Source organism: Aethina tumida, chromosome 1 (assembly GCF_024364675.1).
Source record: "Aethina tumida isolate Nest 87 chromosome 1, icAetTumi1.1, whole genome shotgun sequence".
NCBI classification, from domain to species: domain Eukaryota; kingdom Metazoa; phylum Arthropoda; class Insecta; order Coleoptera; family Nitidulidae; genus Aethina; species Aethina tumida.
In genome coordinates, this window is record NC_065435.1 from 77,971,636 (window position 1) to 77,987,793 (window position 16,158).

The 16,158-nt window shown below is 31.7% G+C and overlaps 1 protein-coding gene and 1 long non-coding RNA gene across 2 annotated transcripts in view; one reads left to right on the top strand and one right to left on the bottom strand.

Annotated features, from left to right (window-relative positions):
- The window catches only part of LOC109593905 (rho GTPase-activating protein 20), a 57,095-nt gene that overhangs the window by 15,485 nt on the left and 25,452 nt on the right, over window positions 1–16,158 (bottom strand). The gene's annotated exons all lie outside the window — the stretch shown is intronic.
- LOC126266563 (uncharacterized) lies at window positions 163–1,262 on the top strand. Its single transcript, XR_007548886.1, has 7 exons — window positions 163–315; window positions 372–436; window positions 493–557; window positions 619–688; window positions 744–948; window positions 1,005–1,120; window positions 1,174–1,262. It is a non-coding gene; the product is annotated as an uncharacterized LOC126266563 (long non-coding RNA).

Below are 16,158 nucleotides of genomic sequence, written 5' to 3' on the forward strand. Positions count from 1 at the left end.
TATTTTAGTCCTCGTTGTCGTCCAGCATAGAATTCTGGCATTGCGACAGAGTCGAAAGTCCTCCAACCGTAAGGTAACTAATATATTTAAGATATTTGTTAAAAAGTCTAATCTGTTTATATATTTTAGTCCTCGTTGTCCTCCAGGATGGAATTCTGGATTTGCGACAGCACCGAAAGTCCTCCAACCGTAATGTAATTAATATATTTAAGATGCTTGTTGAAAAGTCTAATCGGACTATATATTTCAGCACCTGTTGTCGTCCAGGATGGAATTCTGGCATTGCGACAGCACCGAAAGTCCTCCAACCGTAAGGTAACTAATATATTTAAGATATTTGTTAAAAAGTCTAATCTGTTTATATATTTTAGTCCTCGTTGTCCTCCAGGATAGAATTCTGGATTTGCGACAGCACCGAAAGTCCTCCAACCGTAATGTAATTAATATATTTAAGATGCTTGTTGAAAAGTCTAATCGGACTATATATTTCAGCACCTGTTGTCGTCCAGGATGGAATTCTGGCATTGCGACAGCACCGAAAGTCCTCCAACCGCAAGGTAATTAATATATTTAAATACTTTGTTAAAATGAATATGTATTTGTATATATGTTTTTTAGTCCCGATTTTCCACCACCATCACATTTTACTGTGATGAATATAAATCTGTGTTCCTTTGTTCAACTTAAGGTAATTTAAATTAACAAAACATTGTTGAAAAATCTATGTTGAATATGTATTTTAGTACCGGTTTTCCTCCATTCATCTTCATACTGTGACAAGAAGTTCAATCAGAGGCAATTAAAATTATAATCACACATATTTTTAAAATTTTAAGTTTAAAGCTAAATGTGTGTTTAATTACGAGGCAAGATCAATAAGGTAAATAATTATATAAAAGATGGTAAAATGTCTATTTTGAACAAGCATTTCAGCTCCATATAATAGAGGTAATATGTATATTTAAATATAGTTATATATTATATATAATATATTCATATTTTAGCCGTTACAATATGATATTTTATTTTGCAAAGTTGTGGTTGTTGTGCAGATAACAGTAAATGCTTCAGATTATTATTATTGATGGAATATTTCACGTTAATTATACCCCAATATAAGGTAAAAATGATTTAAAAAAGAACTATTCAATGTTAAATTATCTTTAATTTCAGATTATCCACCAATGTGATATTACATGAACTTAATCTAATGGTTTTAGATTTATTTCCTTATGATGATTTATTTAGTTTATTAAATTAACTTACTAATAGGATTGTATAACAATCTGTTGCTAATTACTTTATTAATTGTTGTTGCTTACAAATGTTAAGTAAAATTGTTACATTAGTACAAATGGTCTTTTACTTTTAATCCCACCCAAAAAAGTTTCAAATTACATACATTCTTCATTAACATGTTCGTTATATAAGTACATAACTGTACATCTAATCTAATCCATTAATGTACTACAAATAAGTTTCCAACTATTTTTGACTTATGTTATATTAAGATTTAAACCCTGTGATAAATTATCATTTATATGTTGTTATATTATTCATTGACAACTATTGTCAAACAGTTTGTTTAAAGTAGTACTTACAATCCCTTAAATATATACCGTCGAAATTAATCTCTATTTATATTTGTTTATTAAATTTAGGTTAAGTTGCATTACAAATGATTTCAGAACTACTATTGACTAGAATCCACATGTTTAACAGTTGGCAACACTTAATTACTAGCAACCGGGCTCCCGAAATATAAACCTTAAATAACGGGGCGCTCTACCTTTCGCGCGTTAATTTTGAATGGGAACACGAGAACTTCGGGCGCGTACGGGTACACTTCGCCTTTACTCGGATGATACTTTATTCGAATGATATGACACCTCGGGGTCGACGTTTCACGAACTGATTCGATTCTGTTCCTTTCTTTGTCGGTTTTTGAGGAGTGAAATTTTTAAGGAACTAGCAAGGGGGTTTATGTTATGTTTATGTTGGATTTCGCATTGAAAAGCACATCATTTGAATTTGACACGTTGATAATTTAGATTATACTTGACCAATCAATCCTTAACGGTACCATTAATATTAAATTCTGTCAATATATGATTATTAATGGAAAATAAAACGGGAAAACACAGATTTTTAGTGATTATTATAATCTTAGTTTATTACCTGGAATTGTAAGTAAGAGTACCAACCAAGAATTGGAAGCAGTCTTGGTACGTGCCTTCGCTAATGGCGACTTCCTTATCACCTTCCTAAATTTCTCGAAGTCAATCAGTCAAACTTTGGGCGCCTTTCTGACAATTCGTGCATAAAAATTCTAATCCGAATATACCTGACCAACCAGGAAGTTCCTGTCCATTGTCCGACCGGATACGCAGTTATCTACGGGGTGTCGCCGGATTTTACGTGGGTTAGAAGTACCGGGAATATCTCCCATTTCGATATTTATGAAGGCATTGTAGCTTAAATGGAACCAAGTTGCACGCGAAGTTATAGCATGGCATTAGGTTAAATTATCCACAAATGAATTATAGTTAATGCCCGGGTACTCTATTCAGCTTTCTATGGGCTCATGATTTCCAGGATTAAAAAGATAAATATAGTTGTTATGAATGGTGCGCGGCCGTACATGAAAAATTTACATGCGTATATGGCCGTTTTGCATGGCATAAATTACTGTCCTCCATTCGAACGGAGGAATCTATACCCTGTGACTGAATGGTTTGTCGTTGCTAATGAATCTTGTATAACATGAACAGGGTTGGATTCCAACACATTCCAACGCATCTTCCAATCTTCCAACTTGTCCAAAAGGAGAAGTAACCTTCGCTGTGTTCCCCAATCAATTACAACAATCCAGACGATTAATTACCAGCGAAGAAATGAGCGATAACCAGATGAAAATAAATGGTTTAAAATGTCGTTGAAAGATAAAAAGTTTTCGTTAACTTATGTCGCAATACTTGACATATACAAATATACGAAGAACATAGTGAAAGTGCTTTACGATCTTTTTGATCGTTTCCGATTTTGTTGCTCATCGGATCTAAGGCATGAATCGATTGTCAGCAATTTCTGGCATCCAATTTGCGAACGTCCAGTGAAATTAGTCACCGATGAATTGGAATTGAATTATGTAAAATGATTTATTCATTTCGGAAGCATTTTAATTCTAATACGAGTCGATTTCCTTTCTTTACAAGATATTATGCATGACGTTTTTACGAGTTATGTAAAGGATGAGACTTTTAGCACTTTCCTGGGTTGATTAAGTAATTTTTTTTTTGCACTATGTCAACAAACATGTTAATTTATTCTTGACTTTCTACAAGGTGACTGACTATTCATGAGAAAATTACACACTAATATTACAATTACAGAAGTGATACAAGAAATTACACGTGTCGTCTAATTGTGACTGTGTGTGTAGTAGATACAGTGACACACGCAGTAAAATTTAAAAGTAATTTAAAAATTGAGATAAAGCAGGAATTTGATGTCTGTAATAAAGTGCGCCCTTTGTTGTCGTGTTCGTAATGACGGAAGAATTTAAAGTGGCCGAAACGTTCCGGCTGCGCATAAACCATAACTTTTGTGCGAAGGGAAGATATGCGTGGAGAATGTCCAGACGTAGGAGTCGACCAGACACATATTAAGTTCAACAACTCGCTGCGCGACCGCGAAAATGCAAAACATTCAAAACTACAAGAACGAAAACCGTCCACTAACAGTAATTGTACAAGAATCTTAATAGGCTTGGATTTTAATAGTCGGCGAATATTGCGGGCATTATACATGCAAATAAACAACCGGCGAGAGAGCGCAACCACGGACAATTTTTTCCAATCCATTCACCACGTGAAGTACATACCAGGAAGGAATCAATTAGCGGCGATATTATACGGCGAACCCAATAGTTAAACGGTTACTGAAATTTTATTGCCAGACATTCCCGGCTACTTCTACAATGTTCGGTTTTAGATAACCATCTAGAACTTCTCACGATCCTTCTTCTCCCAAAATGTCGTCAGGAATTCGTGCAATATTTAGTTTTCTATTCCGAGATGATAACCAATGTCTGGATAAATTTTATTGTTCATTTTATTTTGCATTTTTTACCATCACATTTACGACATCACATCTTATTTACACGCAAAGATTTTAAATAAAGTAAATATGAATGAAAATATACTCATTCCATGGATTTTATAAATTTTCAAGTTTATACATTTAGACACAGATGGAATATGGTAATATGTTATGTCTAAATATGTATTTAAAAATGTATAATAAGTTTATAGATATAAACATTTTACAGATTTTATAAAATAAACTGTTGTAATTTTTCTCCAATCAATTTATTTGAGTATGGATGAACAAATAAATACTTAAGCTTCAAAATGGAAATCATTTTTTACTTTTTGGTTTTAGATTAAGATCAAAACATTATGGCGTTCCAAAAAGCCACCCCAAAAAGTATTAAAATACCAAGAACCTAAAACTATCTCTTACATAGATAAACCGAGATGCAGTTTTTTACCCAAATACGGATTAAAACTAACTATCATGTTTCCGCTACAACATCTATCAAATTTCTATGCCGACTCGAAAAAATCTCTGCAGTTTATCTAACATTATTAGATGGGCATTTGGGATGCTAAGTCAAATAATAAGATTTGGTTTTATCGTCGCCAGATAGTTTTAATGGTGCTATTAAATTGTGGTTAAATGGCCGGACTGGTCGGATTAAATGCGATAGTGGAAAGTGTCACGATGACACTATATCGCTTTTCCGACCAACGGTTCTTTCAAAATTTTTTGGTGTAAACATTGGAAAGAACTGGAATTTCGGGGAATCATTGTGTAATTTGATTGAGTGGAATATTATTAAAATGTAAAGAGCGACGTGACTTTTTAAACGGAGACAAACATTATTATGCTGGTTGAATAACTGAGTAGTCGGGGTGGAATTTGATATTGTAATTCAAAATGGGAGTCATTTAAAGATCTAAACAAGCGAGACGAGATTTTTTGAATTATTAATAATGTAAATTTTAAAGTATTGTTAATGTGCTTATCTAACTAATTACGTTGTTAATAAAAATAAAACCTTTTGGTTAAGTTAGTTAAAGACGAATAAAAGTGCACATTTTTTGCAACAAAGACACCAAAAAATAATGGCATTGTTTAAAGCAGTAGACAACAATCATCCTATAAATATTTTATGTACAATTTATTAGTCACAAACAAACGAACCATGTTGCTTTACCCATTTTTTTGTTCAGAAGAAGAAATTGTACGTCATTTGTATTGAATTCCTATAAAAAATTATGAAATTTGGACAACAAACTAGTAGTGTTACTAGTATTTAAAAATTATAATGTATATCTTATAAATAATTTGCAGATTACGGATTTATGGATTTCATAAATTTTATACTTTGTGATATTTATTAGTGAATTTAAAAAAAATTCAGAAAGTAATACCTAAACAATTGATATTACTTTTTTACGTTTTATGACTATTATTGTAACTATATCAATAAATAATTATTAGAGAGAGATTGTGATTGTGATATTATAATATTTTATTTGCCATTAAACACATTTACTACAATTAGCCGGACAAATTCATTAGCATGTTTATGAGACATCGATCAAGCATTAATCCATGTTAAGTTAACAAACTCTTCACATAATCTATCCACGTGTCCAAATTGTTTCTAAGAACCGAATGTTTTTATTTAATGCTATTAACAATTACCCAACGATAAAGTAACAATTTCAAGTGACATAACGCATTACTGGGTCAGGCGTTAGTTATTATAGTGACCGGTCACAATACGCCTGAGGTCACGGTTCCGAGCGACAGGTTGTTATTTTTTCTCCTCCGATGCCTTCGAACTGTTTCAAGGTCGCGCAGGAAAAATCTTCTGTGTCCTTCCTTTTACATCATTGACCAAATGAAGGTTTTCGGTAAGCGAGTTTCGCAGCGCCCAGTTTAAATGTGACACGATCAAAATCAGAATAACTGCTACTGTTATTAATCTCCAACGTTTGCTTTGAAGATGGAATGTAGGACAGGAGATTGTGATTTTTAATCCTGGACAAAGGCGACGAATCGCAGCTTCACAGTCTGATAAACGCTATTCATAACATCGTTAATTAAATTGGACGAAAAAATGCGGATTGTTTTACGATTTGAACGCTTGTGAAACAATATCGACCTAAATTGCCGGCAAAATTTGACTGCTAGACGTGGCCCGTAATTTCTTGTCTGCGGGATAATTGCAGTTCTTCGCGTTAAATTAAGCGCAATCTACAAGTTATTTTTGTTTTTTATCCCATATGTCCGACTACAATATTTATTATTTTTTAGGATGAAGGAGAGATGATCAGTAATTGGATTTGGAAATAAATGGAGCAAAAGTGATTTAAAAATAGACATAATTTTGTGCTCTAACATACATATATACAAAATTATATTCGTTCGAACTAATAATAATAATAATAATAATAATAATAATAATAATAATAATAATAATAATGCTATAATTAACGGGGTAATTAATTCTGATTGACTCGTGTGTTTGAATCGAACGTTCCAAGGTGACGTGTCCAATAATTAATAATATCACGAAACCTGAATATTCGTCAAACAAGCTAATTATACATGATTGCCGATAAACTGAGACTTATTCAAGTTGAACGCGTAAAAAATCATTACAAATGAGTTTATTGATTCCTATTGGGTGTGTTCGACGGTAAAAAAGATTTATATAGATGAAATAATTCATTTTAAAGGCCGTAATTTAATTGTTGTTAATGATGTAAGAGCGGAGAATAATAATGGAATGGAATTCCACGTTAAAAAATCCACATTTTAATCGAAGAATTGTTATTAGACGATAATTGATTTATGACGTAACAATTAATTTGTATTTTTACCAAGCACAAAGACACCAAAAATAAACTAATGCCAGACTATCCCGTTTCCGTTAATTGGAAAAAAATCATCTGCGTTTGGAGTTCGTTAGTTCAGCCATTGCTGGAGGGTAAAAAATCATCCATTATTAATTTCAGAAGTTTGAAAATAAACGCCTGTTGTCGTGTGAGACGTCGTGGAAGTGACCAGCGCAATATATGTAGAATGGCAGTCTATAACTAGTAACCAGTATAGTTAACCAACTTTTTATGTCGAAACAGGAGAAAAACGAAAACGGTTGATGCAACGTTGTTGAATCGGAATCGGAACCGGGCAAGAGCTACTGCAACGTCGTGACGAGGCCTTGAAGATCCGCAGACTTTTGCCTCTCTGCCTCCATTCCGTTCGGGACGCTTAATTATAGTGCGGACGAGATATTTTAATCATTAATAATGTCCTATCATACCTTCGCACTCATTCCACCGTTCAATCCCAGACAATAAATGCACCGTAGAGAAAATACCAGAGGTTGATAAGCTTTATCAATTCCACCGAGGTAAGATAATGTATGATTTGTGAGCTGCGAGCCATTTTCGAATAGGTTGACTCGTTTTTCAGCCTCTCCATAAATAACCACAGTTTACAACTACTGAATTTATTGTTTTGATAACGAAGTAGATGTCGATGTAAAGCGGGACAATTTATTTAAACCAAGATAATATTTTATGTTTAAATTTTCTTATGAATTCCTATTATTGATTAAATTTTGCCTTAGATCTTTGATATTTTTAAATTAGAATTGAAAAATGTATTTTTCTACTTAAATCGAATAAATTAATTATCGATTCTAGTGTGCATATTATTAAAATTAAATTAAAATGAAGAAAATGTCGATATAAAACTTTCTTAATCATTTATTTTCTTTACAAAATATCATCTTAGACCTTGAATATGTTTAAATTATAGGATGGAAAACTAAAAAATGTAGTTCGGCTTAAATTGAATAAATTAATCAATCATCCTTGCTTGCAAATTGTTAACAAAAATGTTGATAACGAAGTAGGGTCGATTTTGTTAATGGAAAGTATGACAATTTGTTTAAACCAATTTAATATTTTACAATTAAATTTTAAATCGAATAAATTAACTATTCTTGATTGCACTTTATTAACGAAATGAAAATTTATTAAATTTACCTTTAGAGAGTTAAATTTTTCATTAAAAAAACAGTAGCACCACAATCCTAAAACGTCTATTTTTTTATATTAAACACATATCTATAATTTAATCAATTCAGAAACCAACAAGTTACATGTTTAGTATTCATCTGACGAAAGTGACTATGTAGTCGTGTGTCTGTCGTGATAACAGAAAAATTTAATATTAATCCGTCGACCTGAGGGATCATTCAACCTTTAACTTTCATTCGTCTGATGAACTTTACCTTGACAGTTCGTCCTTAATACCCAGTTATGAAACAAAAATGTAATTCCAGCCTTCTTTGTGTTTTCTCTGCGTATAAATCTGGCCGATATGTAATTATGTCATCATAAAGTAAGAGAAAACACACCGGCGCCCTAATGATAACTATTATTCTAAACAAATGACCAAAAGTTTTGTTTTTCTACAGCAATTATTTTGTATTAGTTAAACACCGTCATTAAAATTCAGTTTGTAGCTAACTACAGGGTGCATTTCTTAAGGATTAACTCACATTCCTAAGTCAATTCCAATTAATACACTAAATATGCAGTTGGTGCGTTACCTACCTGTCGACTCATGATCCTAATTTAACACCCTTATAAACAACCCGCCGAACGGCAAAAAAAAAACAATTCGACTCGACATCGCATTTCTCAAACCGTCACATGAAGAACAGATGCCGTTTTAGTTAGGTACAAAAGTTAATGGTCCGAAGAAATCTCCCCTGGGAAGAAACCTCACACGTGTGCGACACAGAGAACGACAGAAACGTTCTTTCGATCCTAAAAGTTGAAAGTAAAAAAAAACGTGGATGTTTCGGACGCTGATCAAGGTGTCGCGTTTTTCGGTTGGCAGGTTGTTTTATCAGGTTGTAGCACGGGCCGCGCACGCATTGCAATTAAGTTACCGTCGGTTAATCGGACTTTGGGTACCGCATTCTTGAACAATTTTGCCTTCGGCCACCCCCTTTGTTCCACTTCTAAATTGGCTATGTTTCTAGAATATATTCAACCAAAACAATAAGTTTAATATTTGAACTTAAGAGAGACTGACAAACAGTTTAATAACCACTATTCACCAATTTTTGTTATTGTAAGTATGGTAATCAGTAACAATTTCAAACGTGCATTATTTTACAGAGATTTTCAATGATGATTGAAATTCTATTACACAATTTTTAGATTGTCTACTTCGAAACTTGTACTGAATACTAATAACTTATTAAAATAAAAATTGACTTGATATCTTTCATATTCTAAGATACATACAAAGGGGATTAGCAGTAATCTCTTTTAAAAATGGCATAAGTAAGAAGAAGCATTCTGTAATAATTATTATTATTATTACAAAAAATATATATTTCAATAAATGTGAGTAATAATTAAGTCTTATTGTTAAATAAGAAAATTGTTGAAAACTAGAATTTTGAAAGAAAGTTATACACTTTCCACTTGTAAATTAGCTTGAATGAGACTGCATAACATAAATATTTTATTATAAAAAACCCATTTTAGACTTAATTAGGGAGAAAAGTAAGATTTTTGTTGGTACTTGAATATTCTAATAGTAAAATAATTTGTTAATTCCGCAATTTTAAATTCTCGACCGGTAAATTTAGCATGTAGTAGTAAGTAGTAGTAGTATTAGTAATCACCATTAAGATTAAAATTCCAAGGTTGTGAAAAACTATGACTACAGTCAATTTAATTAAATTTTAAAAATAAAGATGATACTTCAGATTTACAGATTTACCTTTTAAAACTAACATAACCAACCAAAATAAAATATACTAGAATTCTAAAGAGGTGATAAATATTTCACCTAATCCCAGCCTTTTTAATTACCATCCAATTTTTCTTGTTCTCCACATGGTGCCTATTATAATATTTTTCCTGTGCTGGGGCGTTGTAAATTATTTTTTTATGGTTTTAATTTGATAATTAGACACGAAAGATTCCACCTCGACATATTTATTGAATGTTTTCCAGTAGTCATACATAAATTGTAGAAAATTTCGAGCCCTTCTGTTGCTTTCTACATCACCTTAAAGTTAATTCTAATTGAAAATGATTTTAACAGATTATAATTGGTTTTGTGTATAGTTACTTACTGCATTAAGATATGTTCTTACCTGGAAAATGAATTATTGTCAATTAGTACAAACAAGCGTTTAATTAGAAATAAATAACAATAATTGTTGGCAAATTTTGTAATCCATTGTGGTGCGAAAGTAAATGAAACCTACTTGACCTAGTCAGGATAAATAATGCTAATCGCGGCCAGATTAAAATTATCCGAACGTATTGATGACATACCAAGGTAGTCGTTTCGAAATTGTTCAAAGGGAGTCGAAACACTTAAGCGAATTGATATAATAAACTGCGGTTTTAATATCACATTGCCTACGCACATAAAATCCGTACTCTTACCAATTATGTTAATACATTAGATTCAAATCTGTGCGGCCTGAGAAACTATTTTTTTTTTCTGTTACATTTTTGCCTGATATACCTGCGCAAATTTAATTGGATAACTGTACCGGCAATTTTCAGCGGATTTTCATGTTTTTACTGTACGGTCACCTGTTGTTTGAGTTTTTGGCACGTTTCGTGCCCGGTTTATGGTGTCCCAGGTCGAAGGTACTGATTTTTACAAAAATGATGCAAAGACTGGTCATTATTGTACGAGCACGCACCGAAAATATCTTCAAATAGAAATAAAGATTTTTCTCTTAGTAACAGACACAAATGTTAACGTCATAAAAATAACCCTATTTATAAGTGATAAAATCAAACAACAACTGTACAACACTAACTGTACTTCGCACTCGAGAGATTTGTTTTCATTGAAATGACTATTAAAAATTTAAATCTCCTGAACCGGCACAAGAGTGCATTGTGCGTTCGGTTTTTATATTAGCCCTTTCGTGTGATGACTTACACTATCAGAAAATTAGTGTCTATACACGGTTCCTGGTGTGCACAAAGGGATTTCGATGGGACAATCTGAATGAAATTAAGCCTCTTGAAAGGAATATATATATATATTTATATATATATATATATATATATATATATATAAATTCGAATAATTTTTGTCCTAATTATTATGTTCAAAAAAATGTATATTAAAAATTAACTTCCCTTTATAAATTTAACAAATACATAGTTAATCAATAAAAAAATAAAGAGTTTAATTTTACTTATGATTATTTGTTTTGGGCTATCAAAAAGTAAAGCAAATTATGCTATTTAAAGTTTTATTACTACAAATAATTTGTAATTAGTATTTTAATTAATTCTATACTAATATATTGTAAAATTCCCATTTTATTATGAATGACTTCCCAACACCTTTTTTATGGAAAGCAACAGATGGTCAATAATATTTGGATCCATATTTTGCTGGGCCTCTTCCAGAATCGTGAATAAATCTTGCTGATTACTATACTTTTTGTGTCTAATTTTGTTATCACAGCCCCATACCATTACCGACCAGTCGCTGTGTTTAACAGTGAGTATGATAATCTTTGGGTTAAACTTTTTATGAATAGGTCACCTTACGTATAAAATCCCATCACTGCTAACTAGATTAAACTTGATTTCATCACTTCTGATCGCTAGTTTCCCATCATTTATAGTCCAGTGTAAAAGGAATCTGGTAAATTCAACTCTGGCTAGTCTGTTTTTCTCTGATAGTAGTGTTGTTTTGGCTGGCTTCTTCGCATGAAGACCCCGCTTGTAGTAATCTATCTCTTACGGTTCTCGAAGAAACATAGATTCCAAGTTGTATCTTTTATTTTTCTGGAACTCAGGAAAGGATCTTTTTTGGAGTGGGATAAAATTTGTTTATCCTGAAACCTATTGGTTTTTCTCGGTCTTCCAGTTTTATTTTTTCCTTTCATATTACCAAATCTGGAAAATTGGTGTAAAACACCCGTTACAATCCGTAGTTTTAATTCGAAAATTAATTTCTTTCCACGAGGCATAATATTAACTCAATTTACTTTGCTATATACTGTAAAATTAAAAAATATTGTGGATTTTGTAGAGATTAGTGAGTGACATTTGCAAACATATATTTGCATAATCTTTCGCCTAAATATCGTTTTTCTGGGTAAGCAGTTGAACAAACGTTCGTGTGAAAGTCACGCGAATACAAGAGAAAAACGAATTGCATCTGATTTGACGGGGTCACTGTAATCTTTACAGCAATTAAGCAAGTAGGAGTAGACACTTACGGTAGTTTCTGTAATACGCAAACACGAGGTAATGTAAGTAAATATTGCCGTGGTTAATGACTGATGAGTTTAACAGTTTTTCCTGCTTGTTGTTGTGAAAAGTATGTTATTGATGTTGGATACTAGGAATGACGCTAGAGGTTAAGATCTAATTTGTGGTTTAATTATAAACATCGAAGAACAACAGATATTCATCATAAAATAATAATAAATAATGTAAAAATTTTTGAAAAATTATTACGGATAACTTACACCTAAAGCAATTACAAAAGATTTAGTTTCGTTGTATTGAAGGTTGAAGATTTTTATTTTGACAAGATTGAAATTAGGAGAAAAAAATAAAGTAATTTTTGGAAAATAATTTTAATTTTATTTATTGAAATAACATATTGTAATATTTTTAAATATTCAAAAAAGTACCCATTGCTTTTACAAACTCTCAGTACGTTTAAGGCATTTACCTAATTAATTTGATAATACTCATTGAATCCATTCAAATAATTCTTCATTATCCCGATAGGTTTTCACCTAACCTTTCCTTTAAAAATCATTTGATAAAACGGGATATGTGCTTTGGGTCATTGTCTTGCTGAAAAAAGTGTTTTAAGGATACAACCATTTGGTTCTACAAGATGTCCTATTGGAATCTGTCCACGTGGGCTTCTATTTTATGAAGTAGATCAACGCCATAGCCAGAAAATCAGGTCTGGAACATTCAACCCACCTCTGAGTTTCACAGTAGGATATGTATATTTAAAGCTGAGTCTCTCATTGTTAGGACGTCTGACATAGGTCATACCCCCCATTTTTAATTAAACAAAATTACAATTCATCCTTCCATGTTATTTTTTTTCAGTCATTCTCTAAGATCCAGGAGATGTTTTTCTTAACAGACTTGAAAAATTGTTTGTTTTGATATTGAGTGAGTTTTTTAGGTTATCCACTGTTCTTTTTCACTGACACTTTCTCAAATTTACCATATTGTCTAATAAATCGTGAAACAATTGAGTTGTTTAGGTTAAACATTTTTGTAACATTAATTTGCTTTTGACCACTCCTGTCCAATTTTATAATGCATTCTTTAATTTAAGTGGCTAAAAGTTTTCCTCTAGGCATCTTTACCGACGACAATTCAGAAATAAATAAAATTAAATGTAAAATAATGAAATAAAAAGTTTATAAGGTTTATTTTTCTCCACGCCAAAATACTAATATCTAACTAAAATATTTGTATATACCGTGTGTACCATATATACAAATATTATAGTTCACTATTATCTAAACTCATATTACGTTATATTTTCAAAAGTTGATCTGCATTTTTCCACTACGGCGTGAAAATTGTATAAAATAAATAATAATCATGAAAATTAATAAAAGAGATACAAAAATTATAAAAAGCATGAAAGACTAAATTAATACATAAAAAATGTATAATTAAATTAACGAATACATAACAAATTTTATTTGTTTAAATTTAAATAAATAAAACTTGTGAATTATTATAATTCAGTTTTAATCGATAAAATGCTTTGAGTCGTTGTCTTGCTGGAAAAAGTGTCTTAAGGGTACAAGTCAGCATATGGCACCATTTTGGTTCTTCAAGATGTCTTATTGGGATATGTCCATGTGGGCTTCTATTTTATGACGGGGATCATCACCATAGCCAGGAAATCAGGTCTGGGGCTGTCAACCCACCTCTGAGTTTGCCAGTAGGACATACTTAGAACCGAGTTTCTCGTTTTTAGGACGTCTGACATAGGTCATATCACCACTTTTAATTAAACAAAATTACAATTCGTCCTTCCATGTTATTTTTTTCCAGTCGTTCTCTGAGATTTCGGAGATGTTTTCTTAACAGGTTTGAAAATTTGTTTGTCTTGATACTGAGAATTTATTTTTGGTCATACACTGTTCTTTTCCACTGACTCTTTCTCAAATTTACCACAGTGTCCAATAGTTCGTAAAACAATTGAGTTGTTTAGGTTAAACGTTCTTGTAACATTAATTTGCCTTTGACCACTCCTATTCAATTTTATAATGCGTTCTTTTATTTCAGCGGCTAAAAGTTTTCCTCTAGGCATATTTACCGACGACAATTCAGAAGTGAAATAAATTTAAAGTAAAATAACGTAATAAAAAGTTAGTTTACTTTCCTCTACGCCAAAATACTATCTAACTATATGGCACACCCCGTATATACAAATATTATTATAGTTCACTATTATCTAAAGTCATATTACGTTATATTTTCAAAAGTTGATCTGCATTTTTCCACTACGGCGTGAAAATAGAAGAAACAAAAATTATAAAAAGCATATTAGTCTTAAATTCACGAATACATAACAAATTTTATATTTTTTTTAATTTAAATAAATAAAACTTGTGGATTATTATAATTCAATTTTAATCGATAAATTGCAAAAATGGGAAAGGATTATGTTAAAAAATTAATATTAAAAAATATCTTGTGTTTGTTTCATATAGTGTCTATAAAATAAAAAAATGTATATCATGAAATAAAGGTAATTAAAAAAAGTGAAATGAGTGATGAAAATTTTGAATAACTGATTAAAAATAATGAATGAAAGTAATGAAAGAAAATGCTTGTTTATTAAAACTATTGAAACTGTCTGTTGTAACAATGATTGAAAGCTTCAAAAACTTCATGGGCGTAGGACGTAACTCTCTTCATTAATACATTTATTCATACAATTAAGATATGCATTAATTAAATCGGTTCAAACTCGAGTACAGAGATAAGCTTAAATTATGTAGAAGATGTTACGTAAAACATATGAGAAACTATTGATACATAATTTATCGTACTTCCTGCATAACTGCATAAAACCGCCGGCAAGATTTTATGAAATTTCTACACTAAATTACTCACCCCGTAAAAGTTCTCACGATTTCTATTCTACGAGTAAAACTCGGAAGTTGATTTGTTTATTGCAGTCATGTTCCTAACTGGAAGTGCTGGTTTTACAACCGAAAATTACTTTAGAAAAACGCGTACAAAGGAAGTACGTGATAAACAATACTAATCCTGGTCGGCCAAAAATCACGTTTTTTCTTTTCGGTATCATTTTTGGATAGTTGTATAATTATTACCGATGGTGTGTTATTATGGGACGTCATGAGAGGCGTTTTTCGAATAATTTATTAAATAGTTGCAAAGTCAACATGCAGACATAATTAGCCGTGCGTTTCCGACCAGGTATAAAATACCTGTATATCGGAAATATCGGGGATCCGATCCTGAATTTCGCCGTCTGGACCATAAATTTCGCGATCCAACGACAAAACTGTTAAGTGGGCGAGAAGCACACTACCTTCTACCTTATGCTAATTCGAAATTTTAAACTTTTTTTCCACATACCCGACCCAACGTTATCAAACCGCCCAATAAAACCGGCGACTTTATGCATTGTTTACTTTTAATTTTCCTCCTCCCGATATGTTTATTTTGACTTTCGATTTTAATTTCAGAAACCTATACTAGTCGGTATTTTTTTTATTGCGGGAACGAGTTACATTGCGCATATTTTAGATAACATTAATTAAAATCACCATTGCGCCCCGTGTAATTATAGAAACTACTAAAAACTAATAAAAACACACCACACATGAATAATTTATAAGGTGAACCCAAAATTTGCCAAACACAGGCAGTATCTCCCGAAAGTAAATCACGTTGTGTCAGTTCTGGTGGCTAGAAAAGTCCATAAATTGTTCACGACCGTGAGCCAGTGCTAAACATCTAAAAAATAAACAAA